This window comes from Colossoma macropomum, unplaced genomic scaffold (genome assembly GCF_904425465.1).
Source record: "Colossoma macropomum unplaced genomic scaffold, Colossoma_macropomum, whole genome shotgun sequence".
In the NCBI taxonomy this organism is placed as follows: Eukaryota; Metazoa; Chordata; class Actinopteri; order Characiformes; family Serrasalmidae; genus Colossoma; species Colossoma macropomum.
The window spans coordinates 502,489-524,344 of record NW_023494798.1 but is presented as its reverse complement, the minus strand read 5'-3'; the positions used below and the strand labels follow the sequence as shown (position 1 = coordinate 524,344).

The window sequence follows — 21,856 nt, the reverse complement described above, 5'->3', positions numbered from 1 at the left end:
TTCTTTATGAGCGTTCTTCACTTCAATCCATTCTCCGAAAGTCATGGTTTCACTTCATTTATCACATATAGCAGTAGGGGTACGGGGAAAACTCGATTCTTAGATGCATCGCGATGCGGACGTGAACGATTCTGAATCGATTCACAAATGTCAAAAATTGATTTTCTAAATGTTTAATTTATAACGCAACGTTGACGGAACGCAAAGGGCGGAACCTGGAAGTCGGTAAGTACAGCGCCTGGACAGTCTGTGGGGCACATAACAAAAACACAACTGGATGAGTGAGAAATCCGACCGGCTCCCTCTGCATTAAAGCCAGGTTATGTCAGGAGTCTCAACTTAAATGATAAAAAGAGACATTTTGTCCTTTCAACAAAAATCAAACCACCTTAGGAGCCTCAACATTTAATGTCCAGTATGTGTCAGTATATGCTAGTATGGGCTAAAAATATAAACGAGAGCGCAGATTTACTCTGCTCTGCTTTAAGCTTTAGCTACAGCCGCTTTCCTCCATCTCCGCCAGAAAACTTTTCTTCAAAACTAGAAGAGTTTCTTGTAAAATGTCTCAGCGTCCGGCTGTTTTACGAGGCTGAAGTTGCTTCTCATTCTCCAGCTTCTTGTTCTAATTTTCCCGTTCCACCTTAAATTCTGCCTCAGGTGCCGAATGTAACTGCTGCACTATTTAAGGTGGAAAATACGAAAGGGAAGCGAGTTCATTTTCGCAACTTTTTAGAGAAAGACAGTCTCTTGTTGCAGATTTAACCAACCGCGCTGCTTATAAATGCGAATAAGTCTCCAAATGTTCGTCTTAATCTCTGTTTTTTCATTCGCTACTGGCGAGGCCAGACCTCGGGGCTATGTGACCTGCTGTCTGCTGTCTGTTCTCGGTCGTTGAGAACCAGGGCTTTCGCGCTATGCTGCACGCTTTGGAGCCGAGATTCAGCATCCAGTCTCGAAAATACCCCCCCACACACACACACACACACACACACTACAATGAGACCAAAACCGAAGTTATCAGATCACTAAAAAAAAACGGGAAGGACGGCTGTAACGCGCTGCGTGGACACCCATCACCACTGGATCTTATTTCAGGGTAACAGCACATTTTATCGCAGATGAGTGGCAGCAGCGTCTCTGAATGAGAACCTTCTAGTTCACTTGCCACATCACTTCCATTTGATTTATTAATAAAAGATATTTTAGATATTTAAAGCAAAGTATTTGTAATGATCCGTAATGCATTTACATTATGGATCATTACAAATACTTTGCCTTAAAACCACCAAGTCCTCAGACAGTAGGAAGATAGAAATCCTGTATAGAAAAAAATACATCGAGATGCATCGATGATCGTTTTATAATCGCATCGCAGCCTCTGAATCCTAATCAAATCGAATCGTGAGGTGCCTAAAGATTCCCACCCCTACACAGCAGTAGTGTTGGATGGTATAATGGTAATAAGGCATACTGTGGTACCAAAAAATGATGCCAGTATTTAGAAATTATGATGGTATTTCCAAACATTACAGCTAAATAAACATATTCTATCTATTTATATTGTATAGCGGTCACTGATTGGTGGAGTGGGAGCTCACCAATAGGAAGCGCTCACTGAAAGAGGGTAAAAATCTGAGCCAGGAAAAATACCGAAAAACTAAATTAAGCTACACACACCACAGGACCCATTCAATTTCAGTTTTCACTCTAATACCATTCAAGAAAGCACAGCACAAAACTTGGATTTGATGTGAAAAGGATGAACGGAACGAGGCAAACGGAAACTGTACTAGATACACAGAATATACCAGGGGTCAGCAACATGCGCAGCTCTTTTATTGTCCTGTTGTGGCGCTACAGCAGAATTAGATTTGTAGGTAAAAATAAAATAATCCTCCTTTACAGTAAAATAAAGCTCTGCTGATCGTTCAACACAGTTTAACAATAAATGGTCTTAAACACTGAAGTTAATGTATAGCTGCTAATTCACCCTTTAACCCTGAAGACTGGCGTGCAGACTAATGGTCACCATAGCAACACAGACAACAATCTCACCTAGCTAGTAGCTAATGAAAAAGCAAAGAGAAAGAATTAAGACGAACATGGATGAATGGACTTATTTGCATTTATAATCACTCCAGCTGGTTTCCTGATAAGTTTAATCTGCATAGAGAAACTGTCAAACACCAAAAAGTTGTGAAGCTGAAGTCAGCCTCTCATTTGCAAGCTTCTTGTTCAAATTTTCCTGTTCCACCTTAAATGGTGCAGCAGTTACATTTAAGGTGCAACGGGAAAATTCAAACAAGAAACTGGTGAATGAGAAGCTGACTTCAGCCTCATAAAATGTCAAACGTTAAGAGACATTTTACAAGAAACTGTTCTACTTCTGCAGAAAAGTTTCCTGGTGGAGATGCAAGAAAAGCTAAGCTAAAGCTTAAAGCAGAGCAAAGTAAATCTGTATTTTTGTTCATATTTTTAGCCTATATTAGCACATCAGCACATAATGAGACCTATTTATAGCCAAGAGGGTAAAATAGACATAAAATGTTGTGGTTCCCAAAGTGGTTTGATTTTTTGCTTATCGTCCCAGCCCTCATTGTTTATCACATCATAAAAAGTGAATGTGAACACTAAACGAAACATTCATTTGTAAGTTTAATATATGTAAAACTAGCAAGCCCATACCTCCAGCAAGAATCTGCTGCTCCAGCTCAGCCATTTGCTTCCTGTAGGCCCTCAGAGCAGCTTCCTTAAAGGTAGGTCGTATCCTTTTCTTGGGGGCCTGTTCCACCACCACGGCAGGGGCTTCTGTGACATTTTTGTTTTCGTCTTCCTGAGTCAATGTTTCTTTGACCTCCTCTGCTTCTTGTGTCTGTGCAGTGTCACACACCTCTGCTTCCAGTTCTGCTTCTTCATCTTCTTGTTTGTCAGCCTCTTCCACTGGTTCCTCAGTTTCTTCAATGTACTCAATCATGGCCTCATACTCTGCTGTGTCTTCTGTCATCTGGTTATCATCGTAGTCCTCGCTATATTCTTCGTCATACTGTTCATCTAGACTGCAGTCGTATTCCAACACTGGGTTTCCCTCTTGTGAAATGTCGTATTCTTGTGAGACTTCATACTCTTCTTCTTGGTACGGTTCCTCTGCCTCATTGGCATTTGTCCTGTTCTCAAGGTTGGCAAGCACTTGCTCCATCACCTCAACGTAATGCGTCTCGCTATCCACAGGTTGTTCTGATACTTGTTCTTCTTCGTCAGCCTTGTAGTAGAAGGGTTCCGTGTAGACGTCAGAGTCGATGGTGGTGCTGGAATCATTGGCCGTGGATTGGGACATGGTCCTGAAGCGACCCATAAAAGAGGAGGTGCTTGGCTCTTCGGCAGGTGCACTAGAGCTTTGTGAGCCCTTATTCCAGACGACCTCTAGAGCCGATTTTGCTCTCTGCAGGGTGGACCCAAAACCTCCAAAGCTGAAGGTTTTCTCAGATAGGTCTATGCTCAGCCTGCTGCTCCAGGATTTGGGGACCTCTTCCACCTTCTCAGTCCTGATCTCACTCTGACTACGATACATAGAGGAAGACTTCTGATTTTGTTGTAAATGGTTCCCCTTGACCTCCGGTCGTTGCAGCGTCTGAGGGGCTGACTCTGGCTTTGAATGGGCTTTAGGCTTGGTCTTCTGTTTCTTTTCTGTTTTTGTCTCTTTTTTAGGTTCTGGAACTGGTACTGGCACTGACATGGGTTGTACCACAGCTTCAATCACAGGTTCTGGCTCAGGTTCTGGTTCGGGTACTGGCTCAGGTTCCGGTTTAGGTTCTGGCTCGGGTTCTAACTCAGGTTCAAGGATAGGTTCACGCTCCATGTCGACCTCCTGGGTTGTCTCAGGTGTACTGTCAAATGTCAAAAAGGTCTCGCCCTCAAACTGCAAATCGACCTCAAGGCATTTTGTAATTTTCTCTGGGAATCCAGGATTAGCAGCAGGATCAAAGGGGCTACTGATTTCTGAAACTATATTTTGCTCAGTTGAGGCATCTAAGCCTGAGTCAGCACCTTGTTCAAGGTGATGCCAGTCTTTCCAAGGTGAGAGGTCACCTTGCAGTGATAGCTGAGAGCCGCTATAGTGACTTCTGTCCCCTGATATACACACCAGACCATTACTGACACCACTGTCAATGGTCTCTGTGGTCTCAACTTCATTGTGTTCCACATACGGAGGGTTTTCCTGACTGAGGGTTTGGCTGGGCGGACTTGCATACCAGGAAGAAGCCATGTCTTCTTGTTTCCGCTGCCAGAGCTCCTGATCTGAGGAAGAGAGCAGGGAGCATCCATTTGCTCTGCTGAAGTACTGGCTCTCTGAGAAATCCTCAGAGTAAGACTGACACAGTTTGGAGCAGTCTGATTCTGACCGACTGAGTTTAGGAGTAGAGTAGTCACTCTGAGAGAGCCAGCCAGGAGTTATATCAGTATAGTAAGATTTGTGTTGCTTGTCATCGTATGCAGTATCATCTGCATAATGCACAGAGTAAGCGGTGTCATCTGCAGAACGCCTGTGATCGTGGGCCTTTTTTTTGTCCGATTTAATTTTCTGAGGTGGTTTGGACACAATTGCATATTTGTTTTTATTTAATTCGTCTAGCTCTTTATCACTGTCCATTGAGTCCCAGTCGTCACTCTCTGCCTTTTCTTTGGCCGACACTTTAATGTCCATGCTTTCATAAGTCTGGGAAGAGCTCATCCCCTTATCCTTCTTGTCTTTTGAGTCATGTGCAAGACTGTCAGTTGAGATCGATATTCCAGTTCCTTTGAGCTTATAACATTTTTTCAAAACTAAGTCCCTGTCTTGAGGAGTTGCAAAAATAACAATTATAGGGCGAGGTTTAGCATTTGAACATTCTCTTTGTTGCCCCAATCGATGGGCGAGTTCAATTTTAAGTGTCTTGTGTGCTTCAACGAAACCCATTTTCTCTTTCAAGATCTGATAAATGAGTTCCTCAGTCCTCTCGAACTTCTCCTCAGGCACGTTTAGGAATCTCAAAGTAGCTTTGTTGGTCTGGCGGCTAATCTGCCTGATGTAGTCATGGATGTCTCGAGTCTCTCTCCTGGACTGCACAAATCCAGAGCGAAGCTGCTCGATTTCGCTCTGCACCACCTCCACACTGCTGGAGATCTCATCAATGGAGCTTTTGAGAGCATTAACGTGCCCTCTCAGCTCTGAGAGCTCAGACTCTATTTGGCTGATTCCCTGAAGCTCTTTGAAGATCATCTCCATCACATCCTGTGTTTGACTGATGCAACCTGTGGAGCTGGATCCTGGCTCCAAGGTAGATGTTTTTTGCTGCCTCCCAGCCCGATCCAGAGACTTGCTCCGGATGCCAAGAGTTTTTCTCCAATTGCTGGCCTCTGAATCTGAAGAGACACATTCCTGGCTCTTCTTCCACTTCCTCAGCTTTTTCAGAGCGCCTAGTCGGAGGGTGTGGAGACTGGTGCGCTCTCCCCGCTCGCCCTCCGAGCTGCCATCAGAGGGCGCCAAGCTAATCATACTCTTCCTATTCCTTCTTACTGGCATTGTGTAAGCTTTTTGTTCATCGAATCTATGCACAAGTTTGGCCTCGTTTAGAGAGTCAGAGTAACTACTATCAACGGACAACACTTCGTGAAATTCATTATTTAACGGGAGAGCATTTTTCTGGAGTCCGTTAGCAATCGCCACACGGTAACTGAACGTGGGAGAAAGAGAAGAGCAGTCGTTTTTACCGTCGTCTTCCTCAAGAGATATATTGCGTGCTGACGAGCATTTAGATATCTTTTTAACTGTGCTTTTCAGTGTGGTGGAAAAGGTTGGATTCCGAGCGTGCAATTCGGGGGAGGATTTAGGCTCTTTTTTATTTTCGCTACTCTCTTTCTTCTTTGTGGTATTTGCCAGTTTCTTTGTAAACATTCCTTTGCAAATCTTTAAAATATAAGACGATAGCTTCTTTAGATGGGCAGAAACCATGGAGGGCAATATTTTAGCCTGTTTGCACTCCAGATGCAGTGAAGCAGAACTGGTTTTATATCCAGTGGTGACCGACAAAAAGCAGGCAAAAACACTTATGAGTTTTGAAAGCCAACCCTGAGGGATGAAGAAAAATGTCTAGAGAAAACGTGTCCTTAGAAGCAGTCGTGTCAAGCCAAAATGTTGTACATCCTTAACATGGGAAATATCCAAGTGCTGTCTTCATGTATGGTGTCCTTTGTCTGTAAAAAAGAAAGAAAAAAATGTGTTATTTTATGGTCATACGCATACAATAATGAAAAAGTATTATGGAGCATGTGCAGTAGCTTGATAACTTTATATTCATGAATATATCAATAAGACAACTTTATTCATATTCCAAATGAAGTAGATTGCTGAGATTTCTAGCAACACAAAGCATTAGGTAGCTTCCTTTGTGGCTCAAAGGTGACAAATGTAGAGCTTAAAGATGTTTTTTTTCACATAACACAGAAAAAATACTTGCTTCTAGTAACAGACGCATACAGATACATGTCCCAGTGCAAGTGAGACAATCAAAAGACAAAATAGTGTGGAATTTAATTGCTTTGTGAACCTTCATTTATGGCTACATCAAGCCTCACTACACAGAAAATTGCGCAGCTCATGCGTTAAACATTCTCCTTATGGACCTTTCGAAAACTTCAGAAACTACTTCACAGGACTGGTAATTGATTTAGGCACGCATGCAGCAATCTGATATGTCGCTGTGGATTTAAGCAACATCAAAGTAATTTTAAACTGAGCAGTAAATACCTCTGAACTGTTTCACGGTTTATTAGCATGATGTAATCTCTTTAAGACCATATGGATCAAGGTTTTAGTGTGATATATGTGTCATTCCACCTCTTACGTGTCAATAAAAATGGGCAAAATCGTAGTTCTTCTAGGGTATTTTTGAAAAAGAAGTAGGCGATACATGCTTTCAAGTCCTTTACAGACAGTCGTTTTGTTGAAGAGTGATTCAGGCTTTGGCAGATGAGTCATATCCATTCCAGTACATAACAATTCCAGGCGTTGGGATGTTCCCATGTAATACCCCAACCAATAGACAGATCACATGGATAATGACTGATTTTGCACTGCAGATGTATTTAAAAAAAAACATTTCATTATTGACATTTCCCGTACAGTACAAGGTACACAACTGGCATGAAACTCTGCAGCATGAGCAAAGGAGTAATACATTTTCAGATCAATAATTCAGTGCTGAATGGCTTTACTAGAGACCTTAAATATGTTATTCATAAAAAATGAGGGTGATAAATTAATACATATATCTAGGGTACTTCTAGGGTAAGTCTCTAGGGAGACTTTTCTGTCATGTTTGGTGTGTCTTAGACACCTTGGAGAATAAAATAAAACGATAAAAAGATAAAGATAAACACTACAGATGGCACAGATATTGGGTATCAGTGTCGTGCTAATATCAGCAGAATATGCTGGGATGGATGTCCGATGGGCCGTGTGCATAGTAAAGCGGCGAATGGAACCAGTCAGTGTGCACAGTAACTTAAATGGGTAAATTGTGCAAACAGTACATGGAGATATTGCACACGGATGATTTACTAAACTTTGAGCAACTGGCAGCAGCTGGTTTTGCATCGATTTGTGAGTGAGAGGACATGACGCCAAATATGCTGTGATTTGGCTGCAATATGAATGCACAGTTCCTATTATTGTTTCACAAATTCTAATCTCGTAGCTGCAGTGAAATAACTCCCCTGTGGAACGTTTTGGTGAGAAAGAATTTATTTTATATGTTATGTTATAATGTCACCATTACTTTCATTTTCTGCCTGCTGATGATATTATTTCACTGCACTGTTTTAGTTTTCCAATATGTAAAATAAAGCCTAAAAACAGTCAATGTGCAGTAATATCTGACAAAAATGGCAGAGAAATAAGTTTATTATTGTTCCCTGTAGAAGACATATTGACGTTTTATATGTGTATATATATATGTATATATATATATATATATATATATATATATATACATACATATATATGTATGTAATATATATATGGGATATATAAGGGTTCACAAACTTTGAAGCACCTCTGTGTGTGTATATACATATACAATGAGGTGCTTCAAAGTTTGTGAACCCTTTAGAATTTCCTACATTTCTGCACAAATTTGACCTAAAATTTCATCAGATTTTAGGTACAGATATAGCCACAAATGTGCTGTGTAATCAACTACGCTTGGTGTAAAATTGTATACATTAGGATAAAATTGTACAAATCACATTTTTCTGTCAATCATCCCTTTAAATAAAGGGTCTGGTATCAATTAACTCTAAATGAAAATAATAACAAGGTCCATATTCATGCCTTTTGGGCTCTAATATCCTTATGCTCCCAAAAATCTCCTCAAAAAATCTGTATAAGTTAATAATCATCCTCAGTATATAGAGAGTATTACACATTTCCAACCCTGATATACCTCAGAGCGCTTACATTATGGCCAGCCATCCTAAAACATGCTGAGTAATGCAGTCCTCATGGGCATTTAATAAAATATATCACACGAATGGAGCGTAATGAAATGATACCTTAGTCTGGAAGTGTTCTGCCAGCGTCCGGATGAGTAAAAGTTGTACCATCATACACCTCTCACATTCCAAACAGCCTCTGATCGATTATGTGGGCGGACTAGAGGATAATTATAAGTGCAGCCAATGTAAGCAGTGTCAGTATACAAGAAAAAGCATGGCTCTTACTCCTGCACACTTTGGAAAAATACTCTCTGTTAAAGGTATTATTTTATGTCAATCCACTCACGTACTATATTAAAATAAAATGCCCCTGTGGACCGGCTTTTATATTGGCTGCACCAGCACAGCACTGAGAATGCCCATTAGTGAGCGACGCAGCAACACAGAAACACTGGACATAAAGTAACTCAGCTGCTGCATGTATTAACCTCCCCTGAAGAGTTATCACCATCATTCGCTCAGCTATTTAATTAAATGATTTAATTTCAAAGTTACATACATAAAGAATTGCATTAGCATTCAATTTATGTTTGTTTTTAATCTACAAAAGCATATTTTATCTTTTCATAAAAGACATACACACAATAACTGTCAATCAAATTTAAAAAAAATCTCCTCCTTATAGACACAAATGTGGTATGGATTGAAAGTGTAGATTGGTGATATGGTGTGGTAGAATTGTGGTAATCACTGTCCCATTGAGTGTTGTTGGGGGGAGGGCGCGGTAGCACACTTTATATTGCAGTGCAGTGTTCTGTTACCGTCTCGTGGGTGCCGTGTTAAACGCTGCTGTCTGTTTTTGGGGCAGCGCTCTGTTCACACACATGCACAGATCGAGAAAAATGAAAGAAATCAGAGTAAATGTGTACCTAAGCTAAAAATTGACTGCTAAGCTAAAATCCAGCTCTCTTTATTGGATTTCTTAATCGGATCCGATCTAAGGAATCGGAGTATGCTGTTTACATGACCACCTGCAGACAACAGCCGAAGTCCGATTTTGATTATTAAGTGCCTGTAAACACACTCAATGAGCTATGAGTGATAAATAATTCATATAAAATGACAGCATGCTTTTGTTACAATTGGTGATAAGTGCAACTTGTACAGCTTGGCTGGCCTTAATGTAAGCAGGGGTTGAAAAGATGGAGTTCTTTTCACTGAAAAGTTTTTTGATTTATACTAATGGAAGTTATCTGGATCTTAACTGCTCACGGTCTACGAGTCTGCAGGAAACCCACGCTTCAGTCCCTCATTCTCATGACTACAGAACTTAGACATTCGTTTCACAGTAGTTACTGAATAATTTAAATGTTAAAACTAACTAACAATAAGCCTAGAGTTTAGGTTAATATTAAGCATTTTCTCTGACTGTCCTCTTTTGCTTCGTTGAATATCATGTACGCTATGTGAGTTGAAGATTTTTGATTGTTTGGCTATATGTGTTGTTTTTTAACATGTTCTTCAACACCACAAACTGTCCATCTCACCTCCATGTGACTGTGTGAATCTGCCTATCAAAGACTACCTGGGCAAAAAGTTGGACTGAACCACATTGAGCATTAAGCATATATGTGACTGTCTTGCTTTTCTCTACAGACTCCAACAACACATTCCAGTGCAACACAATACAGCACCAACCCAACACTACACTCTTAAAAAAGATGGTTCTTCAAGGTTCTTTAGTAAAGACAATGGTTCTATATGGAACCATGAACACATGAAGAACCATTTGCATGCTTAAATGGCGCTTTGCATGGTGAAATGTTCTTCAGACTCATGACAAATTTTTTGTACATGGCTCTATACCTGATAATACCTTCTACCTGATTATCAGTAGGTCACTGTAATGTGTAGCTACACCCTTAAAAATGATGGTTCCTCAAGGGTTTCTTTAGTAAAGAAAATGGTTCTATATAGAACCATGAACACTCAAAGAAACACCAGCATGATTAAAGTGTTCTTTGCATCATGAAAGATTTCTTCAGACTGATGGAGAAGATGCTATATATGGTTCTATATAGAACCATTTTGGAAACGGGTTCTATATAGCACCAAAAAGGGTTATCCTGTTGTTACGATGTCAGGCTTGTTACAATAGAAGAACCCTTTTTGGTGCTATATAGAACCCTATATAGAACCTATCTATATAGATCCACTGTCCTTACTAAAGAACCCTTTAAGAACCATATTTTAGGAGTGTATAGCAGTCACACACATGAAACGTTCATATTATATTAACTCTACTAACTCTAACTAATATTAATATATTATATATTGCACTCTATATTACACTAAAACTAACAGTATACTAACTCCACTAACTAACTCTAATACTGATATTATAACTTCATTAAACACACTGTAGTATTACATCAATACACACTACGCAGCTACACCAATCTCACTTTAATACTACAGTACTGAGCCAAACTATTAAAGTACATGATAAAACTATTCTACTACACCAAATGCATTATAGAACTCTACCGATCACTATAACACTACACCTGCACTCTCCCCTAATGCAGAATAGACCTAGACTTTGAGTGGAAAAGCCTTGGGGACAAGGGCAGAGGAAAAAGTAAAATTATGAAAGACTGCATGATTAGCGAAAAACAAAGCCAGATCAATCAACTGTCTCATATTACCCCATATTTGCCAGATACTTCATAATCCACTGTGGCTTTTGTCTCATAACATACCTAATTTATTTTTCTCCACGTCACTGTGTGTGTTGTTTGGAACATCTATTCATAAATCTACAGCAACAGCAAGGACAAGGTTAAACAGTAAAACATAAGAAGCTGGAAATCTGTGTGGAACTGATCTGGTTTAAAAGGAAACTTCACAGATTTTTCAAAAAATCTACATAATTGTAAACAGAATCATTTCAGAGTGGTTTGGTGTGAAATGATCTGTTCATGATGAGTCCAAATTGTTCACACTTGGGGTGACAAGAACCAGATGTCCACCTCTAAAAGCTCCATCACAGAAGGTTATGACTTGAAATGGTTAGACATAGGCTGCCTGATATCTGACATATCATTTTGGCTTAAAGTCCATTTATTTTAATCCAATCATGGCTTACAGAGCGCTGGGAGGCAAAATATTCTCCAAAGAAAACTTAATTTTCAGATCGATGATTATTTTACTATCATCAACATTCCATATAAAGCTCAAAAGATACATGTGGGTTCACTGGTGGTTTTGGACAGTAAATAAAATGGCTATATATGTGTTGTTGTTGCGACCCCACGGTCCTATCATCACCACTGTAAAGATGTCTGAGGCTCTACAATCAACCATTTCACACCAAACCACTCTAAATAACTCTGTTTACATCAGAATAAATTAATCATTCAGAAATTTTGAAAAATTGGAGGAATTTCTCTTTAAGGACATGTCACACCTAATCGTACATTAGACCAGGCTACATGATGGATTTAACAGAGTAACGTGTTATTGCATGCTGGAAAACTTCCAAAGGGAGGGGTGTACATCCAACATATATATGAACTAACTTCGAATTAGACACTGTAGATGGAAAGACAGTGTGCTGTAGATGGTTCTATATAGTTGCAAAAAGCCGTTTTGAAAATGGGTTCCTCTACTGAAACAAGCCTGACATCGAAACAATAGAAGAACCCTTTTTGGTGCTGTATAGAATCCTTTTCGAAAATGTTCTATAGAGAACCATCTACAGCACCTTCTCCATCAATCTGAAGAACCTTTCATGATGCAAATCATCCTTTAATCACTTTCTTTGAGTGTCCATGGTTCCATATAGAAACATTTTCTTTACGAAAGAACCCTTGAAGAACCATCATTTGTGAGTGTGTAGCTACACAGGACAGTGACCCTCTGATAATCAGGTAACGTAGCTACTCCCCAACATCGGCCGTCCCCCAATATCGGCCACTTGCGCGCATTGCGCAATTCCTCTCTCTCTCTCCGCCAATTGCTCAGGCGAAATTCAAAACACATAAGCTTGCACCTTACAAGGGCATCTAAACTTTATTCTAGCAAAAAATCATATCTGAAAACAATATTTAAGTATCACCAATGACGTTGTAATTCTGCGTATACAAAACCGCATGGAACACACAACTCATTTCCATTCCGCGATGGATATTGGTCTGTGTAGAAAGTTAGTTTATCGGTTAGCTTTCTCTTCTCTGAGGTAAAAAAAAAGTTTGCCGTCATCGTGGTGTTACGTATATGGCGTAAGGGTGCCCACAGAGGACAAACTTTACCTTATTGTGAAGCACTGTAAGGCATTGAGTCTGGTAGGAATGATGCGTAAACGCGATTTCTCATTTGACTGGCACAACCAGGTGCGCAGCAAAGAGCTGAGCTCTATACTTAGATAAACAAGCAAATCAAGCTGAATAATGAAACAATACAATAACATCACATTTTACTAACGAATATATACATATATTTTATGTTTTTTACAATTTTATACGCTGATTTTTAGGCTGAAAGATGAGTTACGGAAAACCGGAAGTGAGGTGGCCGATATTGGGGGACCCCCATAATTCTAGCGATACTAGTGTCAAAGTAGACAAAAACATGAATATTGAAAAAACTGTTCTCTCATCATGTCAAATGACTCTTGGACATTAATCTACACACGTATCTCTCCCGAAAAACATTGATTTGGGTGAGTTATGTGCTTTCATTTATTTACAGTTAGCTTAGATTCCCGATGTTTTGTTGTGAGGTGGCCGAATGTTTCAACACGTCTTACCATCAGACGGTCTAACGTTACTTCACATAATGAAGGGCGAGGAGAAGCTGCGCGAGAGAAAATGACTGTAGTCAAAACTGTTTCGAAAAGAAACATTTTCAAATTATTTTTCAATTCTTTGGAAAAGAGCCGTTCACATTCCACGGCAGCTGGATGTTGTCTTGTTCCCATTTCACCAGGTTGAACTGGGCTTCGTGCTCGCCCGCTTCTCATTCAACTTTCCGTTCCACCTTAAATGATGCAGACTCTACCTTAGTGGAGCGTAGGCTCCAGAACGGAACTACGGCACCGTTTAAGGTGGAACGGACTTTTTGAATAATTAAGAAAAATTAGAAGCCAACTTCCGCTTCGTAAAGTAGAAATATTGTTTGTTTTGGCTTTTCGTTCATTGTACCGTTTGGAATTATCGATTGCTGCAACACTAATCATGAGGAAAATGTAGAGTACAACGTTTTTGTGAAGAGTTTGTGCTTAAAGCGGCTGGTCTGCAGCGGTGGTGTTGTATAAAACTGGAAATTAAACTCGCAGCACTCAAACTCAGGTTCCCTCCTGCTTCACACACGCCTCCGTCAAAGGGTTCTACTAGTCGTTTGCGATAAACAAAAAACAGGGAGTCGAAGAGCCGACTCCAAACATTTCGACTCTTTGAGTCATTGGCTGAGAGTCGATTCCGACTCCTAGACGCGTTGGAGTCAAAGAATCGATACTTTAAGAATCGACTCTACATTACCACATTAGAGCAAAGCAGACAAGCTAACGTTACTGCTAACAACGCACTGAGTGTTACCTCTTTTGAGTTAAATCAGATGTTAACAAACAGACACACATTACAAGCTAACTTACCTGGGATTTGCTCGCTATCACATCTCAAACTGCCCCAAAAAGAAGAGCTATTACCGCCAACGTTACTGAATTGTGGTAGGATAGCTGGCTAGCATCGACATAACTCTATATTCACTCGCTGGACTGACCAGCAGAGAGCTGAGGTTAAAACTACTTACTTAGGATACTACTGTAAGTCTTTGGTCAACAATAATATTTATAACCCTGAAGAATTAAATTATTTTCCTCATCAGTAGCAGATCAAGTGACCGTTGGATGGACGGGATCCGTTGATTTTCCGTTGAATTTTGAATTTTCAATCACGGGGCGCGCGGGGGCTGCGGCAGTGCAGTGTTCACTGATACAGCCGAGTCATCTACACCTAAACAACTCGTCCTAGAAGCCGCCCAGTACCGACTTCAGGGTAAACAGACTGGAATCGTAAGGTCTGTACGTCCTGTCAGCACGTAAACTAACTTCATCCGCTAGTTTAGGACTTCATCTGTAAAGTGAGCGAGTGTCCTGTCTGTCTTACTTATCGCTGCCTTGGGAACCAAACCTCATAACATCAAAACATCGTATCTCCATTTTTGTTTTTCAGTTTTTGACATAATTTGAAAATGTCTGTAGCCTTTTACATTGTGGGTAAATTTCATGATGAATGGACCATCAGAAATGACTCAGATTCACTTGGAAAAAAGCAGTAGAGTATGTTTTTCCTTTTCCTGTAAAGTTCTCATTTTAGAGATACGAGGTTTTGTTATGTTCAGTGTAAATCCAGGATATGTTTTAACAGCATATTTATCAGATTGAAATGCAGTACAGATGTTAAACTTCGCTGCTGAAAAGGGATCATTACAAACCATTAGGATGTTAAAGCCTAATGGGTTTGCTTTCAAATTGGAATTGGCCTAAATCGTTTCCAATAGAGACCACTAGTTTCCTGTAGAACATCTTATGAGAGTTTAGTGGACAGGACATGCAGCTGTTTTCCTGATGAGATGATCATAGTAGAAGTGTTAGGCCAGCATTAGGATAAAGTCCTACACTCTTAAAAGAGATGGTTCTTCAAGGGGTTCTTTAGTAAAGACAATGGTTCTACATAGAACTATAAACACTCAAAGAGCTTCGCATGCTTAAGTGGTCCTTTGCATGGTAAAATGGTTCTTCAGATTGATGGAGAATGTTGGGTATGGTTCTATGTAGAACCTTTTTAAAAAGGTTTATAAAGCACTAAAAAAGGGTTCTGCTATTGTTATGATGTCAAGCTTGTTACAATAGCAGCACCCTTTTTGGTGCTATATAGAACCATATACAACACATTTTCCATCAATCTGAAGAACAGCTGCACCATGCAAAGAACCATTCAAGCATACTAATGGTCCGTTGAGTGTTCATGGTTCTATATGGAACCAATGTCTTTTCTAAAGAACCTTGGAACCTATCTGCAGAAGCCCTATAGGGCCAAGGATTCACGTTTTTTTTTCACTCCCATTTTTCCATGATGAGTTATTTTCATTCATTTTCTCAAGATCTTGTGATTTTAGTGTTATCACTGCAAAATGAATGTTGTTTCCTCAAGATCTCAATTTGTTTATTCATTATTGTAACATAGCAGTCAACAAAAAACAAATGAAAATAACTTATCACAGAAATATTGAGTAAATAAACATGCAAATCTGTGCCTTTTCAGGACTTCCATTGACATCAGCAGATAACTGCTAAAAAGATAATTACCGACATCCGACAGATCCTTCCTAAAAGTAATTAAACATTATTCAAATGTTTATATATCTGTACCAAACCCAAAAAAATGGGTTTTACCCAATGAAAAATGGAAGTACAGGAGTTCAAATCCCAACTGACCCTGTTAAACATACAACAGGTGTGTAATCTTGCGCTCACTATCAGTGACCTCCTGAGGCGGCCATGGTGCCGTCATTCTTCATCAGACCTCTCCTACACTGTAGACAAACAGCCATCAGTTTGGTTTGGAGTCCAGTTGGAAAACACTTTCTGCTTTAAAGGGTAATTCCACCATATTTCCTAAACGTCTGCATAATTACATGGTTTAAATGTGAAAATAGTCACTGAGAGTGGTTTGTTGTGCATTGCACCATTTTAGAGAAACATGCCCTGTAAGAATTGTTCGTCATGGTGGAGATAGGAACCAGATGTCCAACGCATTTCATGCCTTTTTAAGCTCCCTCACAGAAAACTATTATAAGCATGTTGAGGCATTGATTTACTATAGTTCTGACATAAGGTTTTGGTCTAAAACTTTTTTTTTCAGATTTACCACTATTTCACCACTATCAACATTAAATACACTACAGGATGGTTCTTCAAGAGTTCCTTAGTAAAGATGATGGTTCTATTTAGACCCATGAGTTCTGTATAGAACCTTTTCATGCTTAAATGGTTTTCTGCATGGAGAAATTGTGCTATATAGAACCATATACAACACATTCTCCATCTATCTGAAGAACTATTTCACCATGCTGAGAACCTTTTAAGCATGCAAATGGTTCAAGTGTTCGTTGTTCTGTATAGAACCATTGTCTTTACCCTTGAAGAACCATCATTTTTAAGATTGTATATAACAAAGAAATCTGAGTTGGTAATAGTTGTGAAACCACTCTGAATGACTTAGTTTACAACTGACTGCTGGGTTTTGTGGAAATTTTAACAATCAGTGACATTCCCCTTTCATTCAAACACCGTTTAATGTTTAGGAAATGTTTTAGTGAACGCAGCTCTGTGAATGTTACTGACACTGAAATGCCTCAATCAAGCTGAACAGAAACTGGAGCTAATGTAGCTAATTTTGCGACCAGTCAAGATAATTAGTTTATCTGTTTTATGCTCAGCCGGTAATGAATCAGCCCTTTATTACGATACTGTGCAGATGTTTTGACTTATTGCGATGGACTGTTTGTGCCACATTTCCAATTACACAACAGCTCATTAGGACCCCCCCAGCCATCTCTCTTTCTGCCTTTCTCTCTCTCTCTCTTTCGCTCTTGCTCTCCCTACATAGAAATGTGATATATGGCAATGTATCGATTTTAAATATGTGACATATTTTCATATATGAATGTCCCTTATATCTAACTAATATATACATATATATATATATATATATATATATATATATATATATATATATTTCTAATTTTTTGGCATAATTTGAAAATGCCTGTTACATTGTGTGTAAATTTAATGATGAATAGACCAAAAAAAATGGTTCCATTGAATTACATCAAAAGTAAAGTATCTTTTTTCCTTCTCCTGTAAAATTACCGTTTTGGAGATACGAGACTTACGAGAAGCTATATTATATTGACCTTTTTCAAATATGGAACATATATTTCTTTCATTTATCAGTTGTATATAAACATATATGTGTAACATATATAAAAATATCTGGGTGGCATATGTTACTTATATATGCTCAACGTTTGTATATGTCTGACGATTTGTGATATATGTGCATATATGACCATATATCAGATTTTAGTATGGCTCTCTCTTAGGGCCAGGCAAAATGACAATATATATTGTTATTGTAATAAAGTATGCCAATAAAACAATATGCTTTTCTGAACATATCATGTATATCGTCAGTACTTGTAAAACACTGACCAACTGTTTGTTGCATTATAAAGAGAGCATAATTAGTCCAGTTTAACTGGATTTAGTGCACAGTAAGCCAAATATTGGATAATAGTTGTATTGTATTCACAGTTTTTGATAATATTTTTTTACATGGAGCACTGCTGTTTTTCTCTCTGTTCCAACTGATCAGATGTTTGAAAAAATGAATGTTGTGACATATCATTTGTCATGAACATTTCTTGAAGTATGGCGACATTAGATTTTTGCCATATCACCCATCTCTAATCTCTCTCTTTCTTTCTCTTTCTGCATCTCTCTCTCTCTCTCTCTCACCCCCATGTGTGGCAGCCCAAGGCAGGAACGCAAGAAAGTGACAGAGATTACCGATACATTGCAGGCGTTAAGGCCCTGACCCTCACATCACACACCATCACGAGGCTGGGACAACCGCACACCATGCAGATGCATATTTAAGATCGAGAGAGAGAAAGACAGGTATGCTTTTTTCTTCACTATTAATGGTCCTATCAATGATAAGCATCCCGTCTCTCTGGCACCAGCTGCTGATTCCCGTTAATCTAGCAGTCATTTGAATCCGAAAGATTTTTTCATCTGTGTAGGGTGGGCGATATGGCAGCAGTACAATATCACAATACTTGAAGACATGTTCATGACGCACTATATGCTTTACCATATTTGTTTTTTCTGAGATTTGATGAGTTAAAAAAAGTTGCAGTAAAGCCACATTTTAAAAATGCTGCCACAAACTATGAATACAGTTATTTTTATTGAAAGTTTTACATCGTTCTACAATAAAACAGGACTAATTATGTTCTTTTTTTAATGAAACATGCAGTTTGAATGCTCACAAAAGGTAATTTACCAATAGATGATACAATGACATCATATTCCCCGCCCCTACTTCAGTGTCATTAGTACTGCTAGTGATAAGCTTTCATTTAATTGCTTTGGCAACAGCTGCTTATTGCTGGCAATGTTGAAATAAAGCAACTTAATTAAGCAATTTAATAGCAGTTTTCTTTAATACAAGGGTGGGCAATATGGCAAAAATATAATATCACAATACTTTTTCACAAAACATCATATGCCTCAAAATATTTAGGTTTTTTTTTTTTGAGTTTTGATAATTCAGAAAAAAGACTCAATAGTGCCAGATTTTAAACAATACTAAGAAAAACTACAAATACAGTGCCTTCTGTTTCAGTGTTTCACACACTGCACTGCACTAAATCCAATCAAACAGGTTTAATTGTGCTCTCTTTATAAAGAGCCATGCAGTTGGTCACTTTTCTCCAAGTACAGATAATGTCCACAAGACAACATACTCAGAAAAGCTTATTGTGACATATTTGATCAGGATATGATAAAATGTCATCATGTTAGCTGTGCTACTTCAGTGCTATAAGTACTGTCGGTGATGAGTTTTTCTTTTTCTGCTGATTTCAGGTAATGCTAAAATAAAGCAATTTGAATCAGGGAGTGATCGAAGTGTGCGATATGGCAATCAAATAATGTCACAATACTTGAAGACATTTTCACGATATGTGATATGCATCACCATATTTAGCTTTTCTGATGTTTGACGAGTCTTATTTTAAAAATACTACCAAAAAACTATGAATATATTGACTTTTATTCAACATTACACATACTGCACTGCACCAAATCCAGTCAAACAGCGCTATTCATGCTGTCTTTGTAATGAACAATGCAGTCGATCAGTTTTCTGCAGTTTTCTTAAGTATTTATTGTAATTATTGTTACTTGATTTATCACAGTACAATAAAATGCCATTATATAACACATCCTACTTTAATAGTATTAGTACTACGCACATAAAAAGAACATTTTTGAAAATGGTTCTGCATAACATCAAAAAGCGTTCTGCTTTTATTATGATGTCAAGAGTGTAACAGTAGAAGAACCCTTTCTGGGGCTAGATAGAACCATATACAACACATTCTCCATCAATCTGAAGAACGATTTCACCATGCAAAGAACTATTCAAGCATGAAAAGTCGACGCTTAAAAAAGATTCTTAAGGAAAGAAAATGATTCTATGTAGAACAATGAACACTCAAAGAACCATTTGCATGATTAAAGCCTTCTTTGCATCATGAAAGTGTTCTTCAGATTAAAGGAGAACGTGCTGTAGATGGTTCTATATTGCTAAAAGCTTGACATCGTAACAATAGAAGAACCTTTTCAGTGCTATGTAAAACCCTTTTATAAAAGGTGCTATACAGAACCATCTACAGCTGAAGAACCCTTTGATCATGCAAAGGGTTCTTTGGGTATTCCTGGTTCTATATAGAACCACTTTCTTTCCTAAAGAACCCTTAAAGAATTATCTTTTGAAAGCACATATTATTAGTAGCGCTGTTAAGCATTTATTTTATTGCTTTGGCAGCAGTTTCTCATTTAAGTTAATTAATTGATACTTTTAATTCATTGAGAAAAAAAAATATATATATATATGTGTGTGTGTGTGTGTGTGTGTGTGTGTGTGTGTGTGTTTGTGTGTGTGTATATGTTTTTTTCTAAAATTTGTACTTTTTTAATTGATCTCGCAAAAATGAAATGTAACCAATTAAGCACTGAGAGAGACAGAGGTAGAGAGAGAGAGAGAGAGAGAGAGATTGCAATGCAAAAGTCATTGATGATATGAGAGAAAGAGAACCCAAGAGGGAGCGAAAAAGAAAAGGGAAGGAGGAAGTGAGGGATTACAGAGATACAGAGAAAGTCAAAATTAAAAAATAGATCAAAAGAGACAGACAGCGGCAAGGAATACAGAGTGAGAGAGAGAGAGAGAGAGAGAGCCCCACCCACTACCACAATTCCGACCTCCCGCTCATCTCCCATTCTGCCGTCACCCTCAACAACCCCCCAGCACACGCGCACACACACGCCTCAACTCCAACGTCCAATTACCGCCTTCACTTCCCGCTCCACTTCTACTGAATTAACCACAACAATCATGGCCGACCGAGGGGTGTCGTCTCTAGCATGCATTCTCACATATCTGTGTGCATTCGGCAGCATGCATGCGTGTCTCGGTGCATGGGTCGCAGAGCTAGAATAAAATGCGTGCATGCAATTCTGTGTCAGTTTTAAAAGGACTTGCATGCTTGCACTGCTGCCTGTGATTGCATGCAAATCCTTTTCAAATTGGCATAGAATTGAGTACATGCAGATTTCTCCACTGCAAGTAATGCATGCAAATCCTCTTAAAATTGGCCCAGAATGAAATGCATGCATGTTGACGTTTCTAGGTTAACCATTATTTCCTTTATACGTTATAAAATGCTGTTTCCTTTTATAGGCAAAGCTCAAGTGCACAGCATTACCAGGGACAGATGTCATGATTTCAGGCAAAGCTCAAGTGCGTTCTCTAGACGGAGAGAATGGAGGGATGAAGCAACAAGAAGGTGAAAAGAGAAGAACAGAATACGCACCTGAAAGTGTGTTACATCCAGTTATCTAGAGCCCAGACGCTGCAGGAGATTACGCTAAAACCACGAGAGCTGTCAGTTCAGGCTTAATGGAGCGTCCTCGGCGCGGACGGACGGATAGATAGATGAGAGAGATAGAGAGAGAGAGAGAGAGAGAGAGCTATGCACGATGCAACAGCAGCAGCAGCAGCGTCAGCCCCCGAATGAATGAAAATAAAAGGGAAAGCTCCGCACTCCTCCTTCAGCCGCTCGTCCTCCTCTCCTCTCTCTCTCCGTTTTCCATCCTCGTCCCTCGTTCCCCTCAGCCTCTAGCCGAAGTGTCTGGAAGCATGGTGCCCTCTCTTTTTTCCTCTCTGAAATCTGTCCTTCTCTCTCTTCTCTCTTCTGTCCCAGACGAGAGAGAGAGAGAGAGGGGCTGCAGACAGAGCGTCTGGGACCGGCCGTGCGAGTATGTGTAAGCGTGTGTGTGAGACAGAGAGAGAGAGAGAGGGGCAGGAGCCCTGAGGAAAGCTGCAGCCTCACACACACTCTCCTCTCCCTCACTCACTCGCCCGCTCACTTAGAGGGGAGAGAGAGAAATGCGCCGAGACGAAGCCACACGCGCACACGTGATGCTGAGAGAGAGAGAGAGAGAGAGCGCAAGTGAGAGAGAGGGTGATGG

At 39.4% G+C, this 21,856-nt stretch overlaps 1 protein-coding gene across 2 annotated transcripts in view; it reads right to left on the bottom strand.

The window, feature by feature from the left end:
• Nucleotides 1-21,336, bottom strand: part of LOC118818061 (protein unc-13 homolog C-like) — a 284,943-nt gene extending 263,607 nt beyond the window's left edge. The window contains exons 1-2 of one of the 2 annotated variants that reach the window (XR_005008060.1): nt 21,199-21,336; nt 2,686-6,231 (exon numbers count right to left, since the gene is read on the bottom strand). The gene's annotated coding sequence lies outside the window, so the exon portion shown is untranslated. Of the gene's footprint in view, nt 1-2,685; nt 6,232-21,198 lie in introns of those variants that run through there. The other variant, XM_036585171.1, reaches the window with a different exon arrangement.
• Between the last annotated feature and the right edge of the window lie 520 nt (nt 21,337-21,856).